The 19,754-nt window shown below is 35.8% G+C and overlaps 1 non-coding gene across 1 annotated transcript; it reads left to right on the top strand.

The window, feature by feature from the left end:
- Positions 1 to 236: 236 nt before the first annotated feature.
- Positions 237 to 385, top strand: LOC130874007 (small nucleolar RNA SNORA16B/SNORA16A family). Its single transcript, XR_009057058.1, has one exon. It is a non-coding gene; the product is annotated as a small nucleolar RNA SNORA16B/SNORA16A family (small nucleolar RNA).
- The last annotated feature ends 19,369 nt before the right edge of the window (positions 386 to 19,754 follow it).

A 19,754-nucleotide genomic window follows, 5' to 3' on the forward strand; every position in this document is an offset into this window, starting at 1 on the left:
CATATATTTCCATTATGATTAACATTAAGGAATATATTTTATATTGAAACTGAGCATATTCAATGGGAAAATATAGCTTCATGAAACAGTAGTTGTTATTTCACGACAAATGCACTAATATTTAACCCCTCTTTTGTAATTTCACACCATACACAATTTCTGTTATGGTTTAAATATTTATAGACTCACAGAATTTGACACTTTATTCTATAACAGTCCATATTAAAAATAGTTGTGCTTGGCCTTATCAAAGCCACAGCTGATTCTAGACAGCTCCCGTAGTAAAAAAAAAAAAAAAAAAAAAAAAAGGCCCAGTGTAAAGCATTTCCTGGACAATTATGATTTTGTTTGCTATGACTGACCTATATTTTTAGAAGAGACAGTGTGTCTTATACTTTGCTCATTCTCAACAAGCCTTTGCCACTGTTTGACACTGAAAGCACTTGTCCTATCTTTTCCATTGATATTGTAAATTTTCATTTGAATGAAACTATGTTCTGATTTGAGGAATGGTGAAAAGAAGTTCATTTATATTAAAAGTGAAAATTAATTTTAAATATATTTGTTTTAAGATGGAAGTTTCTTTCTCGAAAGTTTAGTTTGTATATCTCTTTTAATGTTTTTCTTATTGTCTTCAGAAACATCTGATAGAATTCATGTAATTGTATGTTAAATAACTATAAAGTTCTTTCTCACTCTTTCTTGACAGAAAACATAATAATAACAAAACAAGATATTTTGATATGATTATTGAAAGAAAAAATGGCTTGTCTCAGTTTCAAAAACTTGTTAGAACATGAAGCTAAGCAGAGGGAAAAATTCAAATAAGACCATTTGGAGGATGAAATACAATACTTTGAACAATGTTTTTTATTTTGCCAAAGTTCAGTCAGTTGGCACTTTTTTCTTAACCTAGACCCATAATAGAATACCATCTAAAGTGTAAAGAGAAAATCTTCAAAATAAATTAAACAGCACTTAGTACTGCCACCTCAGTCTTTTTAAGTTCCTCTCTCATTTATTTTTGCTGTGCTTATGTAACCTGAATGTGTAAGCCAAATAGAACAGAAGAAATCACACTTTGTTTTTTTTTAAATTTAATAATCCAAGCTTAAGGCAAGGTAACTTATTATAATATGAGAAATAATCACACAATGTTAAACCAGAAATCAAAGAAAGATTTATTCCTGGACAGGGTGAAGAAAAATATAATCATACATACATATTGTTTATGTCACTTCTCATACACAATTTAGACCTTTTTCACATGGTAACATCTTATTCATCTCAATGGCACTAGGAAAAGTGGGAAATATGTGACTTGCTTAGAGGCAACAGCTCCATCACTTTTTTAACAGCTCAACACTAGAGTTAGTATTTGACCTACTTTATTAGTTTTTCTTGAATCCAGTCTAAGTTGTTCTCATAACCTTCACGGTAAAGACAAATTTTATGGCAAAATTTAAATAGCTCATTTGAAGTAGACTTGATGAAGAAAACTGACTGGCAGATATTATTTCAATCATATGTTTCTCATAATATAGCAGCAATTCAAGAAAATGACATAGCTAAGTAGAGAAATTTCATAGTAAATGAAAAAGTAACAACTGGATTTTGTTCATTTTTAGTTCTTTAGAATTTTTTATGAGTTTTGACCATATAATAATTCCTTTCTACTGCTATCCAGATGAACTTTTTTTCCTACTCTCTCAACTTTTTATCCTCTTCATTTTCACCCATCAAGTCCAATTTCTGCAGCCTATGTGCTCATAGAAGTACGGTCTTCTACTGGAACTGATGGACCTGCCAGGAACAAGACTCTTAAAGAAAACTGCCATCTCCCTCTCCCAGCAGCTATTAGCTAACAGATAGAACCTCTACTAGGGGTACATTGCACATCTAACTCCTACTCCATGCTTGTATTTGTAGTAATAAGAGCAGCGGGCTATGTTCCTGGCGCCCGGCTGCCCGCATGGCTAGCTTTACCCAAAATAATTACATGGAAACTGTATTCTTTTAAACACTGCCTGACCCATTAGTTCCAGCCTCTTATTGGCTAGCTTTTACATATTGTTCTAACCCATTTCTAATATTCTGTTTAGCACCATGAGGTGGTTTACCAGGAAAGATCTTAACCTGCGTCTGTCTGGAGTGGGAGAATCACGGCGACTCACTGACTAGGCTTCTTTCTCCCAGCATTCTGTTCTGTTTACTCCACCCACCTAAGGGTTGGCCTATCAAATGGGCCTAGGCAGTTTCTTTATTATTTAACCAATGACCTTCCTCCATCATGCATTTAATTTGGCTCAAGTGTGAATGGAGCTTGCATTTGCTAACCTAACCTCTGATAGTTCATGTATGCAGATGACCTGTTGTGTACTGAGGATATCTGTATCTTTGTATCCTGGTTCTCACAGATGTTTTTCTAACATTAGTTTCAAAATAATCCCTAATGTTTGAGTTGTAAATGTTCTTATACTCTATATCTTTGAAAGCTGTGGGTACCCATATTATCATCCACTGAAAATTGAAGTTTCCCCCAAAAAATTGAGGGATGACTTAATCTATATCAGTGTCTGGATGAGCAGCCTCCAGCAGCAGAGGACTTAAAGGGAAGCCATAGTACTTTGGCTTTTCTTTCTGAAGGGTTTAGGGAAAAAAACATACTCTCTTTTGAGCATTTCCTTCTTTATTTTCTATTCTTCTCTGTTCTGTTCTGTGTTCCTTCTGTGTTCTTTCTACTGTATCCTTATTTTTTACAGCTTATATATCCAACAAAGTTTTTCAAGCAATATAGAAATAACAATGTGTTTACATTTTGTTTTTCAAGTGAATGACTGCAAAGCAAGCATTAAAAACAACATGTTTTTCATAACCCTTACATAATCAAACATTTTACATATTACAGTTGAAAATTATATTATATTTTATATTACTTTATTCCAATTTGCTTTAGGTTAGATTAATTAGTGGGCAAGCAAGGTATTCTGCTCAGTCATGTGTTTTACTGGCAGGCTGCATTGTGCAGTTACAAAGAAAGAGCCAAGAATGGTTTCACTTATGTTTAAATTTAATTTTATAAGAAATATTAAAGGAGTAAGATGGTATCTTAAAGTTGTCTTGATTTGCATTTCCCTGATCGCTAAGGAAGTTGAGCATGACCTTAAGTGTCTTTTGGCCATTTGAACTTCTTCTGTTGAGAATTCTCTGTTCATCTCAGTGCCCCATTTTATAATTGAGTTGATTAGCCTTTTACGGTCTAGTTTCTTGAGTTCTCTATATATATTGGAGATCAGACCTTTGTCAGTTGTGGGGTTGGTGAAGATCTTCTCCCAGTCAGTGGGTTCCCTTTTTGTCTTAGGGACAGTGTCCTTTGCTTTACAGAAGCTTCTCAGTCTCAGGAGGTCCCATTTATTCAATGATGCCCTTAATATCTGTGCTGCTGGGATTATACATAGGAAGTGGTCTCCTGTGCCCATGTGTTATAGAGTACTTCCCACTTTCTCTTCTATCAGGTTCAGTGTGTTCGGACTGATATTGAGGTCTTTAATCCATTTGGACTTGAGTTTTGTGCATGGTGCTGGAGAGGTTGTGGAGAAAGGGGTACACTCATCCATTGCTGGTGGGAATGCAAACTTGTGCAACCACTTTGGAAAGCAGTGTGGCAGTTTCTCAGGAAATTTGGGATCAACCTACATCAGGACCCAGCAGTACCACTCTTGGGAATATACCCAAGAGATGCCTTATCATACAACAAAAGTATGTCATCAACTATGTTCATAGCAGCATTGTCTGTAATAGCCAAAACCTGGAAACAACCTAGATGCCCTTCAACGGAAGAATGGATGAAGAAAGTATGGAATATATACATATTAGAGTACTACTCAGTGGTAAAAAACAATGACTTCTTGAATTTTGCATGCAAATGGACGGAAATAGAAAACAGTATCCTAAGTGAGGTAAGCCAGACCCAAAAAGAGGAACATGGGATGTACTCACTCATATTTGGTTTCTAGCCATAAATAAAGGACATTGAGCCTATAATTTGTGATCCCAGAGAAGCTAAATAAGAAGGTGAACTCAAAGAAAAACATAGGCATCCTCCTGAATATTAAACTTCGTCAGGTGATGAAAGGAGACAGAGCACTGGACTGAAATCTCAAGGTCCAAATCAGGAGCAGAAGGAGAGAAAGCATGAGCAAGAAACTCAGGACTGCGAGGGGTGCACCCACACACCGAGACAATGGAGATGTTCTATAAGGAACTCACCAAGGCCAGCTGGCCTGGGTCTGAAAAAGCATGGGATAAAACCGGACTCACTGAACATAGCGGACAATGAGGACTACTGAGAACTCAAGAACAATGGCAATGTGTTTTTGATCCTACTGCATGTACTGGCTTTGGGGGAGCCTAGGCAGTTTGGATGCTGGCCTTACTAGACCGGGATGGAGGTGGGTAGTCCTTGGACTTCCCACAGGGCAGGGAACCCTGATTGCTCTTCGGGCTGATGAGGGAGGGGGACGTGATTGGGGGAGGTGGAGGGAATGGGAGGTGGTGGTGGGGAGGAGGCAGAAATCTTTAATAAATAAATAAATTAATTAATTAAAAAAGAAATATTAAAGGAATCAAACCTATACTTTCATATATGAAAAAGAATCAGTCAGCTGTTGACAGAGGTTTCTGTCCCACCCGGTCCCACAGAAGTTCAGTCCCAAAGAAACACACAGAAGCCTACATTAATTATAAACTGTTTGGGCTATTAGAAGAAGCTTTCTTATTAAATAACCCTTACATAATACGTTAACCCATAATTCTTGTCTGTGTTAGTCACGTGTCTTGGTACTTCTTATCAGTGAGGCATTCTCATCTTCTATCCATCCCCTGTGTCTGGGTGACAACTGAAGACTGAGTCTTTCGTCTTCCCAGAATTCTCCTGTTCTGGTCACCCCACATATACTGCCTGGCTGGTTACTGGCCAATCAGCATTTTATTAAACCAGTACAAATGTTAAATATTTCCAGGTATAAGACCATTACCCCACAATACTTCAGTCCTTTTTCTTTTTCTCCCAAGCCTACATATATTTTTAAACACATTGTAAACCAGTTAGAGCTTTTTGTCTGAACCTATCTTTTTGCATATCTCTCTTCTTCTGATCACATGAGTCTTTAATGTGTTAAGTGTTGTGGCTAGGATTAAAGCTATTACTTTGACATCTGGATCCACCCAATTCCTTAGCTTTCTGAATGTCTAGCTCCATGGTGAAGATACTGGCAGGAGCCATGTTTATTGCCTCAATGCTGTGGAGTTTCAAGGTCCCTGACACTACCAAAAGGCATGGTGTTGACTATTCATAAACAGCATTAAAGTGTTTTATAGCAGGGCCTATTAAAAGGGCTGCAAGGTTTTTGCAGCTAAAGCTGAGTCAGGAAGTCTCTCTTAAATAAGATGCTCTTGCATCTAGCAAACAGATTCCCCCTGAGAAAATGTTGCCATTGAGAATTTGTGCTTAACTCTGTTCTTTTTGTACTAGAATTCCTTCCCCAAATCTCTCAGGTTTAAGTAAATTTAGCTGACTATGTTAGCACCATTTGTTGGCAAAGGCTTCTGCCTCACCTAGTTTGGTAGGTGTTCACTCCCAAATAAACATAAAGAGGTCTACATTAATTATAAACTGGTTGGCCTATTATCTCAGGCTTCTTATTAATTCTTACATCTGAAGGTAACCCATAATTCTTGTCTGTGTTAGCCACCTGGCTGCAGCTTACTAGCAAGGATTCAGTGTACATGTCTCCTGCAGGCGGCTACATGGCTCCTCTCTGACTCTGCCTCATTTCCCTCAGCATTCAGTTTACTTTTCCCTATCTAGTTCTATTCTGCCCTATCATAGGCCCAAACATCTACTTTATTTGTTAAACAATAAAAGCAACACATATACGGCAGGGAATTCCACATCACATCCCCTTTTCTGTCTAAATAAAAAGGAAGGTTTAAACTTTAACATAGTAAGATTACATACAACAAAACAGGTATCAAGGAAGAATACAGTTACAATATTTAGTCCATTTACATTTGGCAAATTAAGAAAAATATTCTCTAATCTATCCTATCTTTGTGAGTTTAAAGTTTTATAGCTAATCCATCTTTTATCATAACTAAGGAAAACTATACCCATCTATTCTTCAACTCCATCAAAGATTCCAGACAGATAATATTACCTAAGTTAAAATGTATTTTAAGCAATTTACAAAGCTCTAGAATTGACAGAGACTGCCTGGACAGTCACCCAAATTTCTTTTGTAATGTTGCAGGTACCCATCTTCAGTCTATTAATTAATAGAATCTGACAGACTTTTCCATGAAGCAGAAATTTCAAGGACAGTTCCTCTTATGTTGGTAGTTTGTCAGTTTTTCTGTGTCCTGTAGAATGTCTGGCAGATTCTTTCATGAAACAGGAACTTTGAAGGACTATCTCACCTCTTTAGGCAATTTTAGAGGTCATTTTTCTGTGAGTCCTGCATGTCCAGTTCATACAGTATAACATCAAGCAGTCCAGGCAGTTTCTTGCAAAAAATGGTTAACAAACTCCATCTTCTATGCCCATCATCCTCTCAAAGTAGAATGGTGTTACCAGGAGCAGATGTGTCTCATTATCATGAAAATTCCTAATTTTTTAAACATTTTAAATGTCATATTCTATAATCTTTGAAAGATCTGAAGAATATCTATCCATCTGAAATACATCTTTGTACATCTTGAAAATCTAACTAACATGACTACATATTTGGCTATTATAGATGACTATCTATTTGCCTGCATTTCTTAATTATACATTATATATTTAAATGAACTGCACAAAATAATACCTTAATCAAGAGTACATATATGTATGTATATATGAAAATTGACTTTAAATTTGTATCAATAAACCAAGATCCATACCAATGCAAATCTCTATAGCATATCCCCCTTAATGTGAACAAACATTTGTAAACAATATTTGGGAATTTGAGCACAGATCTCTCCAAACTACTTCCTGCTTTTTGTTGGGCAAAGTAATTTTTGGAGGTGTTTACATTGACCTTTTTAGGGGTCTTGGACTTATCCAACCACATTAGTATAGAAGGAATCCACAGGTTCTCATCTGTGGAAACAAAAGAAGAACCTCTATTCCAAACTGAAAAATCCTTAGACATAAATTTTTAAGTCAACCTTTAGATTTTCTTAGTTTTTTTAATCTCAAAACTACTTGATAAAAACATCTTAGTCTAACTTTAAGCTATTTTCAAAGCTGTGTTTTAGCTATGTTGCAGCCAAAAGCTGTGAACACATCTTCCAACAATATATTTAAAATAAATTAAGCTAGTTGGACTACCAGGACTCAATTAATCATTAACTGAAACCACAGTCTTTATGGTTCCTCAATAGAAACTCATTTGTTCTGGCTGTGTGACACTTTCTTGCTTTAGTTTTTATAAAGTAACATGATTATTATTAATCATACAGTATATATTAGGAAGGAATCATCTTCCAAATAATCCACAGGTAAAAATTTCCAGTTTAATGGGATGTTTCCATGAGATAAACAAACTACATTACAGGTGTAACATGAGGGTTGGGCTCATTGGGGTTTCTGTCCTGCCAGGTCCCCTAGCCTGTTTAGTCCAAGAGAAAAATCACAAGAGAGTCTGCATTAATTTTAAACTGATTGGCCCATTAGCTCAGTCTTCTTATTAGCTCTTGTAGCTTATATTAACCCATTATTCTTATCTATGTTAGCTACATGGCTCGGTACCTTTCTCAGCAGAGTAGGTCACATCCTGCTTCTTTGGTGGTCTGAGCAGGAATCAAGAAGTATGGGCTTCCTCCTTCTTAGAATTCTGTTCTCATTGCCCCACCTATACTTCCTGTCTGGTTGACCCACCTTTACTTCCTGCCTGAACAATCAGCATTTATTTAAAACATGATTGACAGAATACAGACAATTCTCCTGCACTGGGAACCAGTGCGGCTATTTTGGGGGTTAAGCAGCATGCAGCTCACTCCTTTGTACAACAGTTTTGCTGCCCAAGATGATGGACTAAATCCACTTAAAAACCTGAGAGGGTTTAAAAAGGAGAGAGAGAGTTTACCACAACTTTTTGCTGTTTGTTGGTGGTGTGCCTCAGAGACAATTTCCTCACTCAGCAGCCCTACAGGAAAAAAAAAAAAGCTGCACCATTTTAAAACGAGGCTTTCCGGGCCCTGCCACAGGTACAATTCCGGCTATGGAGCATTTGTGGGCTTGGATGTTTGTGTGCCCACTAAGGGTTGGGCTGAGACCATGCTGGTGGCTCAGCTCTTCCTGCCTGGTAGGCAGCAGGATCAGGTCTACTAGAAAGTGGCAGTTTTGAAATACCAGTTTCTGGGCTGTGCCACCATCATGATCTCTGTCTGGCTCGTGTGGGAGACAGAGCTTTTGAATAGGGTTTTGTGAGTAAAGTGTTAAGACTTGCTCAATGGCAATGTGGACTCACTGTGTGCCTGGAACTGTGTGCAGCTCAGGGGCAACAAATGGCTCTGAGGCAGGAGTGGCTCTGCCATGCTGAACTGTGCTGATCTCAGGCAGGAACTATTGTAATTATCATAATAACAGCACAGATAAGATTTAGAGTGGGCAGGAAACAGGTGGTACAGTATTACCCCTACATGGCGCAATCGAAGTTTTTAAGAAGCACTTAGCATTTTAAGAAGTGCTCCTGGATAGTAAAGAATTACAGATTCACAATAGTACAGATTCAAACATAAAGGACCACTAAATGGGTCACAGTGTTGGATGGGTATATGTAGGATTAGGAGAGAGAAGAAAAATAATATAGAGAATAAAGTTAATGCCTTAAAAATAAAGTTAATGCCTTAAAAATGGTAAAGTCTTTAAAGAGACAGAGTACAGATAGTTATAGATTAAAAGAAATAAAGAAAAATAAGCAACGTAAAAATGGAAAATTCACAGAGAGCCTGGATTCTGTGTATTATTGAATTATAGGAATTTTTTGACTGTGAAGGAGCTAACAGAGAGATGTTTTATTGTGTGGTCTGCTAAGCTAAACCAGCATGGATATAATAAATAAATATATCTTGACTTCAAAATTTGGGTCTAAGGATATGACGCTTTGGAAAAAAAAAGTTCTTTTATTTTCACAGAAGATGAGAACTTGTGGATTGCTTCCAGACCAATAATATGGTTTCATGGACCCCACCCTCCTGAGGGGTTGCCATAAATACCCTCAAAAAATTGCGTCACTCAACTACCAACTGAGATGAACCTAGCAGACAGGTTATAACCATGAAAAACTTGAATAACACTGCCCCCATACAGAAGGAAGCAGTTTGGAGAGAAAAAACTGCACCCATATTCCCAAATATTGTTTATAAATGTTCTTTTACATTTTAATGGGGATATGATATAGATATGAATAATTTACAATGGTATAATATTTTCTAAATTGATATAAATTTAAGGTCAATTTTCTTATATGTATCTTGATTAAGGTGTTGTGATTGTGTAGTTCATTTAAAAATGAATGCAATATTCAAGCTTGTAGTCATATTATTTAGATTTTCTAGTATATAGAGATATATTCCATATAGATAGGCATTCTTCATATCTTTCAAAGACTAGAGAATATGGCATTTTAAATGTTTTAATAACTTAGGGCTTTTCTTCTCCTGGCAGCACCAATCTACTTCAAGAGAAAGATGGGCATTGAAGAAGCTCCTTATGGCGTTTGATAGCCATTTGGGCAAGAAACTGCTCTTGCCTGGACTAATGCGTAAAGTGGACATAAAGAACCTGCAGAGACTGTTAAACTTGCCTAAATAAAGGTGAGATGATCTTTCTGGTTTCCTGATTCATGAAAGAGTCTACAAGACATTCTTCAGGATACTGAAGAAAGTGAATAAACTGTCTTTAAAATTTCCTGCTTCATGGATATGTTTGCTGGACCTCTATGGACCTATAGGCTAAAGTTGGATGCCCCAACAGTACAGAAAAACTTTGGGTGACTGTCCAGGCAGCGAGATGTCTCTGTTATGTCTAAAGTTTTGGAAGTTGCTGACTTCTTGTTTACTTAAGTAATATTATATCCTCCTGGAGTCTTTGATGGAGTTGAAGAATGGAGTTATAGTTTTCCTTAGTTATGATAAAAGATAATATATATATAAATATTGTAACTGTAATTCTTGCTTGATAACTGCTTTGTTGTATGTAATTTTACTATGATAAAGTGAAAGCCTTTATTTTTTGTTTAAATAGAAAATGGGGAAATGGTGTAGGAGGTCCTTCTTTCTATGTGTTGCTTTCATTGGTTGAATAAAGAAAACTGCCTTGGGCTTTTGATAGGGCAGCCCTTAGGTGGGCAGAGTAGACAGAACAGAATGCTGAGAGGAAGAAGGACAGTATGGCAGATGCCATGCTTCTCCTGCCCAAGACAGACATTGATTAGACTCATGCTGGTAAGCCACAGTCAAGTGGCAATACACATAAATGGAAATGGGTTAATCAAGATGTGAGAGTTAGCCATAAGAGGCTAGAGCTAATGGACCAGACAGTGTTTAAATGAATGCAGTTTCTGTGTAATTATTTAGGGTCTAAGCTAGCCAGGCGGCAGGACACAGCCTGCTGCCCTCCCTACTACAACAAGTAGTGGGGATCACCCTACACTATTCACACCATGACAGATACCAGAGAAAGATAGCAGCAGTAAACATGTAAGGGTACAACAGAAGCAAGAGCCTTTCTGGAGTCTGGGGTCTCGGTGTCTTTCCAATGTATGGTTTACATATTAGGAAGCTCCCTTCTGGTAGGCTGATAACTTTAACTTTAATTCCCACCTGCTGTTCCTCTGGCATGGCCACCGGCATCTATGGTTACAACAATAACTTATGGTTACAACAATAAGTTATTGGTTGTCAGTAATATTATGTTCATTTAGTAGAATAATAGTAGTAGATTTATTCCCAAGGTGTGATGAGTTGTCTAGTAACAGCTTTGTAGTATAAAAATGGTGTTAGGTATGAGTTTTATCTTGTAGAATAGAACTTTAAAACAATCAGAAAGTTGTTGATATCCAAAGAGATTCATGACAATATTGCACCAGTAGACATGTCTTAAAATGTCTTTCTTTCCTTTGCTAGTAATGATAGAGAATCCCATTTGGTTATACAAAACTTAAGAATGCTAAGAAATATCCAACTCTCACAATTCTGTACCCAACAAATACAACACTTACAAATTCATTCACTAAAAAATTTTCTGCAATATTTGGAAATATTCCAAATATTATATGTTTATAGATCATTTGAATGAATAACATTTTTTAAATGGGAGAAGTCACAGGATGTTTTCATCATAAATTTATTGAGATAGAAACAAGTTCTGTGAAATATGTTAAGAACCCAGTTTTCCTTGCTAGAATTCATAGTTGTTCTTAATATTTTCTGTTTTCTTATATTTTAAGCTTTTTCTGAATGAATTTAAATTGTTTAGAATAAGCTGTTGCCAAAAATCAGATATGTGTCAAAAATTAGGAGAAAATTTGTCAGCCTATACTTAGAAATGAAGAAGTCTGAGAAAGTATTACAAAACTGAAAAAAATTTGTGTATATATATATATATATATATATATATATATGTTTGAAGTAAGCAAAATTGGAAATGCTTGAAGTTGATGCAATCATGGTATTTTATATTAAATATTAAGCTGTTTGAGTTTGAAATATCTTTAGGCTCCTTACTATGTTCTAATAAAAAAGCATTGTGCTTATTTATTATAGGAATGAAGGTATATATATATATATATATATATATATATATATATATATATATGATGTGCTATTAGAGTGGATTTGTGAACATTCCTCTGCTGTGATAATCTTGAAATGTTTAACTATTATCTAATAAAACTGAATAAAAATAATATATAATATGGTTTCTGTATATTAAGCCAGGTAAAAATAATATTTATAAGTTTCTATATTTAATATATATGCAATTTTTTATTTCTGTAAATTTTATTATTTTTATTCCTTCCTGTTATTGCTTGATTTATATAGATTCATCTTAATAGCACATGTCAGGTTTTCATATTCTTGTTAGTTATTATGCTGTACTTTGTACTATGACTTTTAACAATTTTTGAAATATGATTAAGTGTAAAAATGATAATGAGTACTCATCACCCTCTGCACTATACTGAAAACTAACAATTCTGTGTTTTATAGAACTGTCATGTCATATCTCTAAAGACATGACAAACCAAGGGTTCACTTGCAATTCTTTTTATCTAAGCTCTTGATTTGCATCTTTGGTAAATCAACCAGCTACCCATGCTAAACATGACATCATTGTAGTCTTTGTAGCTAAAGTATCTTTCATTCATCCACCCTCTCTGCTGTCTTATCACTTCTATCACCTGCATGTAGATGAGGAGGAGAAGAAGTGGTAATTTAAATATCAGCTCTCCTATTATATCTATTGTCTGTTGTGTCACACAAGGAATATATTCAAAGCTCTCTCATCTCACAAAACTCTAAGGACTGTGTGGCAGATGCAGCTATCTTCTGATGTAAAGTTGAAGAAATGTAACATGAGGGCCTGCTTATACTAGCAAACCCCAAAGAAGTGAAACACAAAAACACTACCACCAAAAATAATAGGAATTAACAATCACTGGTTATTAATATGTCTTAATATCAATGGACTCAATTTACTGATAAAAAGTCTCAGGCTAATAGAATGGTTACAAAAGCAGGATTTTTCTTTCTGCTGTAAACAAGAAACATACATCAACCCTAAAGACAGACGTTGCCTCAGAGTAAAGGGTTGGAAAATGATTTTCCAATTAAATTGACCCATGAAATAACTGGGTGTAGCTGTCCTAATATCTATCAAAATATACTTCAAACTAAAATCAATCAGAAGAGATGGAGGAGGATACTTTACACTCCTCACAGGAAAAATCAAGATAAAGTCTTAATTCTGAACATCTATGCCTCAAATACAAGAGCATCCACATATGCAAAAAAAAGTTACTAAAATTAAATCACACTACAAACCCCAAACTCTGTAATATGAAGGACTGGCTTGCTTGTTGGAGTTATGTCCTGCCCAGTTCCCCACAGCCAGCAAGCTCCAAAGAAAATCACACAGACATCTCCATAAGTTATAAATCTGATTGGCCCATTAGCTCAGGCTACTTATTAACTCTTTTAGCTCATATTAACCCATTGTTCTTATCTATGTTAGCCACATGGCTCAGTACCTTTCACAGCAGGGCAGGTAACATGTTGTTTCTTTGGTGGTCTGGGCTGGACTGTGGAGGGAGCTTCCTGTTTCCCAGAATACTCCTGTTCTCATCACCCCATCTCTACTTCCTGTCTGGTAGACCCGCCTATACTTTCTGCCTGGCCAATCAGTGTTCATTTAAAACATGACTGTCAGAATACAGAAAATTCTCCCCTTCATCTGTCTATGTGTTACTTTCATTGGTTAAATAAAGAAACTGCCTTAGCCGGGCGATGGTGGCGCACACCTTTAATCCCAGCACTCAGGAAGCCTAGGCAGGTGGATCTCTGTGAGTTCGAGGCCAGCCTGATCTACAAGGGCTAGTTCCAGGACAGAAACCAAAAGCTATGGAGAAACCCTGTCTCGAAAATTCACAAAAAAAAAAAAAAAAAAAAAAAAACTGACTTGATAGGTCAGGATTTAGATAGGTGGAGTAGACTGAACAGAAGAATGCTAGGAGAAAGAAGCAGAGTCAGGGTGACATCATGATTCTCCAACCTGAGATGGATGTAGGTTAGGATCTTTCCCGGTAAGCCACCAACTCGTGGTGCTACACAGAGTATTAGAAATGGGTTCACCAAGATGTGAGAATTGGCCAATAAGAGGCTAGAACTAATGGACCAGGCAGTGTTTAAATGAATACAATTTCTGTGTAATTATTTCATGTGTAAAGTTGGTGGAAAGCAGCCTGCTACTCTCCTTTTACAACACATTAATAGTAGGATACTTCAACACCCCACTCTCCCCAATAGACAGGTCAATGAGACAGAAAATTAACAGAGAAACAAGAGAACTAGCAGATGTCATGACTCAAATGGACTTAACAGACATTTAAGAACATTCCACCAAAACACAAAAGAATATATGTACTTCTCAGCACCTCATGGTACCCTCTCTAAAATTGACCACACACTTGGTAACAAAGCAAACCTCAACATACACAAACAACCAGACTAACCCCCTGTATTTTATTGGATGACTATGGTTTAAAGTTAGAAATTACCAATTACTCTAACGGCAGAATACCTACAAACTCATGGAAATTAAACAATACATAATTGAACCACCACCCCCATGCCAAGGAAGAAATAAAGTAATTAAAGACTTCCTAGATTTCAACGAAAATGAAGGCACAACATACTCAAACCTATGGGACACTATGAAAGCAGTACTAAAAAGAAAGTTAATAGAACTAAGTGCCTACAGAAAGAAAGTAGAGAAATCTCACATTAGTAACTTAACTGCACACATGAAAGCTCTAGAACAAAAAAAAAAGACTCACCCAGGAGGAGTAGATAACATGAAATTGTCAAATTGAGGGCAAAGAATCAATAAGAATCAATGAAACAAATATCTGGTACTTTGAGGAAATCAACAAGATAGACAAACCCTTACCAAAACTAATCAAAAGGCAGAGGTAGAACATTCAAATTAACAAAATCAGAAGTAAAAAGAGGGACATAACAATAGACATTAAGAAAATCCAGAGACTCATTAGATCATAATACAAAAACCTGTACTCCACAATATTAGAAATGTAAAAGAAATGGACAATTTTCTGCATAAATGTCATATGCCAAAATTAAATCAAGACTAGGTGAACAATTTAAATAGACCTATAAACTGCAAAGAAATAGAAGAAGTCATCAAAAGCCTTCCAACTAAAAAGGGCACAGGGCCTGAAGGTTTCCATGTAGAATTATATCATCACTTCAAAGAAGGGTTAATACCTGTACACAATGTGTTCCACATAAGAAAAACAGAAGGAAAATTGCCAAACTCTTTTTGTGAGACTATAATTATCCTGATACTGAAACCACACAAAGATTCAACCAACAAAGAGAATTACAGAACAATGTCACTCATGAACATAGATGTAAAAATATTCAATAAAATATTAGCAAACCTAATCTAAGAACACATAAAAAAATCATCCACCATGATCAAATGGGCTTTGTCCCAGAGATGTAGGAATAGGTCAACTTAAAAAAAAAAACTACCAGTGTAATCCACCATATAAATAAACAGAAAGAAAAAAAAAACATATGACCATCTCATTAGATGCAGAAAAATTCTTCAACAAAATTCAAAACCCCTTCATGATAAAGGGCTTGAAGATATCAGAGATAAAATGGAACATAGCTGAACATAATAAAAGCAATATATAGCAAGCTGACCATGAACATCAAATTAAATGGAGAAACTCAAAGCAATTCCACTAAAATCAGAAACAATGTAAGGCTGTGTACTCTCTCCAAATCTATTCAACATAGTTGGTGAGGTTCTGGTTAGAGAAATACAACAGCGAAAGGAGATCAAAGAAATTCAATTTTCAAAGGAAAAAGTTAAATTTTCCATATTTGAAGATGATATGATAGTATACATAAGTGACCACAAAAACTCTACCAGGGAACTCCTAATGCTGATTAATATACCTTTAGTAATGTGGCAGGATACAAGATCAACTAAAAAAAAAATCAGTAATACTCCTATATACAAATGATAAAGGAAAAAAGAAAGAAATCAGAGAAACATCATTCTTCACAATAGCCATAAATATCATAAAATATCTTGGGGTAACACCAACTGAAGAAGTGAAGGACCTGTTTGACAAGAACTTTAAGTCTATGAAGAAGAAATTGAAGAAGACACCAGAAAATGTGGAAAGATCTCCCATGTTCTTGGATAGGTAGGATCAGCTTAATAAAATAGAAATCTTACCAAAAGCAATCTTCATTAAAATTCCAACACTATTCTTCACAGCCCTTGAAAGAACAATATCCAACTTCATATGGAAAAACAAAATACCCAGGATAGCTAAAAAAAATCCTGTACAATAAAGAAGCTTCCAGAGCCATCATGGTCCCTGACATAAAACTCTATTAGAGAGCTACAGTAATGAAAACAGCTTGGTATTGCCATAAATACAGACATGTTGAACAACAGATTTGAATCAAAGACCTGGCTATTAATCCACACACCTTTGAATACATGATTTTTGACAAAGAAGCTAAAATTATACAATGGAAAAAAGAAAGCATCTTCAACCAATGGTGCTGGCATGACTAGATGTCAACATGGAGAAGAATGCAAATAGATCCATATTTCATCCCCTTGCACAAAACTCAAGTCCAAATGGATTAAAGACCTCAATATAAATCTGACCACACTGAACCTGATAGAAGAGAAAGTGGGAAGGAGCCTTCAATGCCTGGCATAGGAGACCACTTACTAAATATAACTCTAGTAGCAGAGACACTGAGAGCCACACAAAATAAATGGGACCTCCTGAAACTGAGAAGCTTCTGTAAAGCAAAGAACACAGTCAATAAGACAAAAAGTCAGTCTACAGAATGGGAAAAGATCTCCACCAACCCTACAACAGACAGAGGACTGATCTCCAAAATATATAAAAGAAACAAGAAATTTGCTATCAAAATTCCAAATAATTCAATTAAAAATGTAGTACCGAACTAAACAGAATTTTAAACAGAAGACTCTCAAATGGCCAAAAGACACTTAAAGAAATGTTCAACATCTTTTGCTATCATAGAAATGCAAATCAAAATGTCTCTGAGAAATCATTGTCACCAGTCAGAATGGCTAAGGTTAAAAACACCAATGACAGCTTATGCTGAGAGGATGCAGAGTAAGGGAACACTCCTCCATTGCTGGTTAGAATGCAAACTTGTATCACCACCCTGGAAATCAGTATTGTGGTTTCTCAAAAAAATGGGAATCAACTTATCTCAGGACCAAGCAATACTGCTCTTGGTCATATTCCCAATGGATGCTCAAACATACAAGGACATTGTATAAATATGTTCATATCAACATTCTTTGTAATAACCAGAACCTGGAAACAACCTAGATTCTCTCAACCAAAGAATAAATAAAGAAAATGTGGTACATTTACACAATGGAGTAATACTCAGTGGTTAAAAAAAAAGACATCATTAAATTTGCATGCAACTGTATGGAACTAGAAGAAACCATCCTGAGTGAGATAACCCAAACCCAGAAAGATAAGCATGATATGTACCCACTCATAAGTGTATACTGTCTGTAAAGCAAAGGATAACAAACCTATAGTCCATGATCATAGAGAAGCTAAGAAACAAGGAGAACACTAACAAAAACATGCATAGTTCTACCTGGATAAGGAAAATAGATAAGATTGCCTGAGAAAATTGGGAGCATGGGGGTTGGGAGAGAAGGGTGGGTGGAAAAGCTGGTGAAAAGAAGAAGTAGGAGAACTTGAGGGAACAGGATAGACAAGATGGAAGAAGGACAGAGATGAGAGCAAGGAAGGAGATATTTTGATTGAGGGAGCCATTATGGGGATAGCAAGAAACCCAGCACTAGAGAAATTCCCAATAATGCACAAGGATGACCTAAGTTAAGACTCTAAGCAATAGAGGAGAGAATGACTGAACTTCCCTTGCTCTGTAGTCAGACTGATGAATATTTTAAATGTTCCCATAGAACCTTCATCCAGCACTTAATGGAAATAGAGGCAGAGACCCCTAGCAGAACACTGGACTGAGCTCCCAATGTCCAGTTGAAGGGTGAAAGGGGGGAGAATATGAGCAAGAAAGTCAGGACCACGAGGGGTTGGTCCACCCACTGAGATAGTGTGTATGAGCTAATGGGAGCTCTCCAAATCCAGCTGTATTGAGACTGAACAAGCATGGGATCAAACTGGACCCTCTGAAAGTGGCTGACAATGGAGGCTGACTGAGAAGCCAATGATAATGGCACTGGGATTTGTCTCTACTGCATATACTGGCTTTTTGGATCCTATTATATTTGGATGCATACCTTCCTAAGCCTTGATTGAGGGGGGAGGGACTTGGACTTCCCACAGGGCAGGGTACCCTGCCCAATCTTAGGACTGGAGGAGGAGGGGGAGGGGCAGTGGAGGAGTGGGAAAGAAGTAGGAGGAGGGGAAGAAGTGGAAATTTTGATTGGCATCATTATAAAATAATAAAAAAATTAAACACCTCATCCTTACACAGGGTTTCCCTCTGTACCTTTATAAACTGTCATTTTCCTGTATAACACATCTCTCTTCTCTCTGTTAGAGGCAGTCATTTGCCTTGTCCTCCACCCATAAATATTTTTCCCTCTTTCCCTTGTTCCTGTTCCCTTCTCCCTCCTCATACATTATCAATAAAGAAGTCGTATTTGAAATTTAAAATACTATAACAGTTCCATCAACATATGTGAATGGTAAAATAACACTGATGGGAATAGAGTTGTGCACACACATACACACAGAGAGATAACATAATGATATTCTATGCAACTGTCAACTCATTTTAGTAGTTATTTACTCAAACAATTGTATTTCACTACAAATATTTCTAGCCCATATTTTTCTATTTTCTATTAATTTTCAAAATAAAAATTAGTTATATTCTTTTATCAAAGTTAATATTTTAAATTTACTTTATTGAAAAACTCATGATTTTTAAATATTATAAAATATCATATAATGCTAATTAACAGATGTCACATTTCCAATATTTTTATTATACCTATGCTTTAGTATTATAGTAAGATAAACAAAATACTTTTAAATGCCAAAATTAAGTTTTTAATAGATCTTTTTTAATAGATCTGTGAGGACATAAAAATCTCTAAATAGTTTGTTTTATATAAAAAAGTAAAAGATAATATGACTATTTTAATAAATATCAGAAAAAGATATTGGAATATACAAATCAATGAAAGTGAAAAATATTAGGAAAGAGTGAGTGATTTGTGTGGAAACAGCAGGTGCTAGGAAGAAGAAACACTAGCCAGAAAAATTTTCTAAAATGCTTTTATTTTTATTCCTGTCTTACATATCTTTATTAAACATAGTAAGATATACTAGGATACTTCTTTTGACAAATTTATACCATCCTCCAAAAGGCACAATTTCTTTCTTTTTTTTTTTGAAAGCAAGTTTTTTGCTATTTTTTGCAAATCTTTGCACATGAGAATGAATGTTCTCTGCACGTATACAGGATATGGAATAGTAGATATTCATGAGCTTCTCAACTTGAGTGTTGGTATTTGAAATCAGAATATATGAGGAACCACCTGCAAAGACATTTTAGCCAATAAACCAAAATCTTTCACAGATTAACAACAAGAAAAATAAAACCTAAGTAAATGAAGAAACAAATAATTAATTCTTGGGAACATTATGCTGTGTACAGTAAATTGGCAGCATAAAATGAATACATTTCAATGACTATTTCCAAAAATTTATAACAGAAAAGCTGATTACAAAGCTACATTCATAGTGGAAACACTCAGAGTGATCAATGAGGTTATGAAAAATAATTATGAAAAATAATTTAATATCTGCTTCATGCCACAAGGATTATATCACAAAATACAGATTCTGCCCTATCTACCTGCCCAATAACATGAACAC

This window comes from Chionomys nivalis, chromosome 4, assembly GCF_950005125.1.
Source record: "Chionomys nivalis chromosome 4, mChiNiv1.1, whole genome shotgun sequence".
Taxonomy (NCBI): Eukaryota; Metazoa; Chordata; class Mammalia; order Rodentia; family Cricetidae; genus Chionomys; species Chionomys nivalis.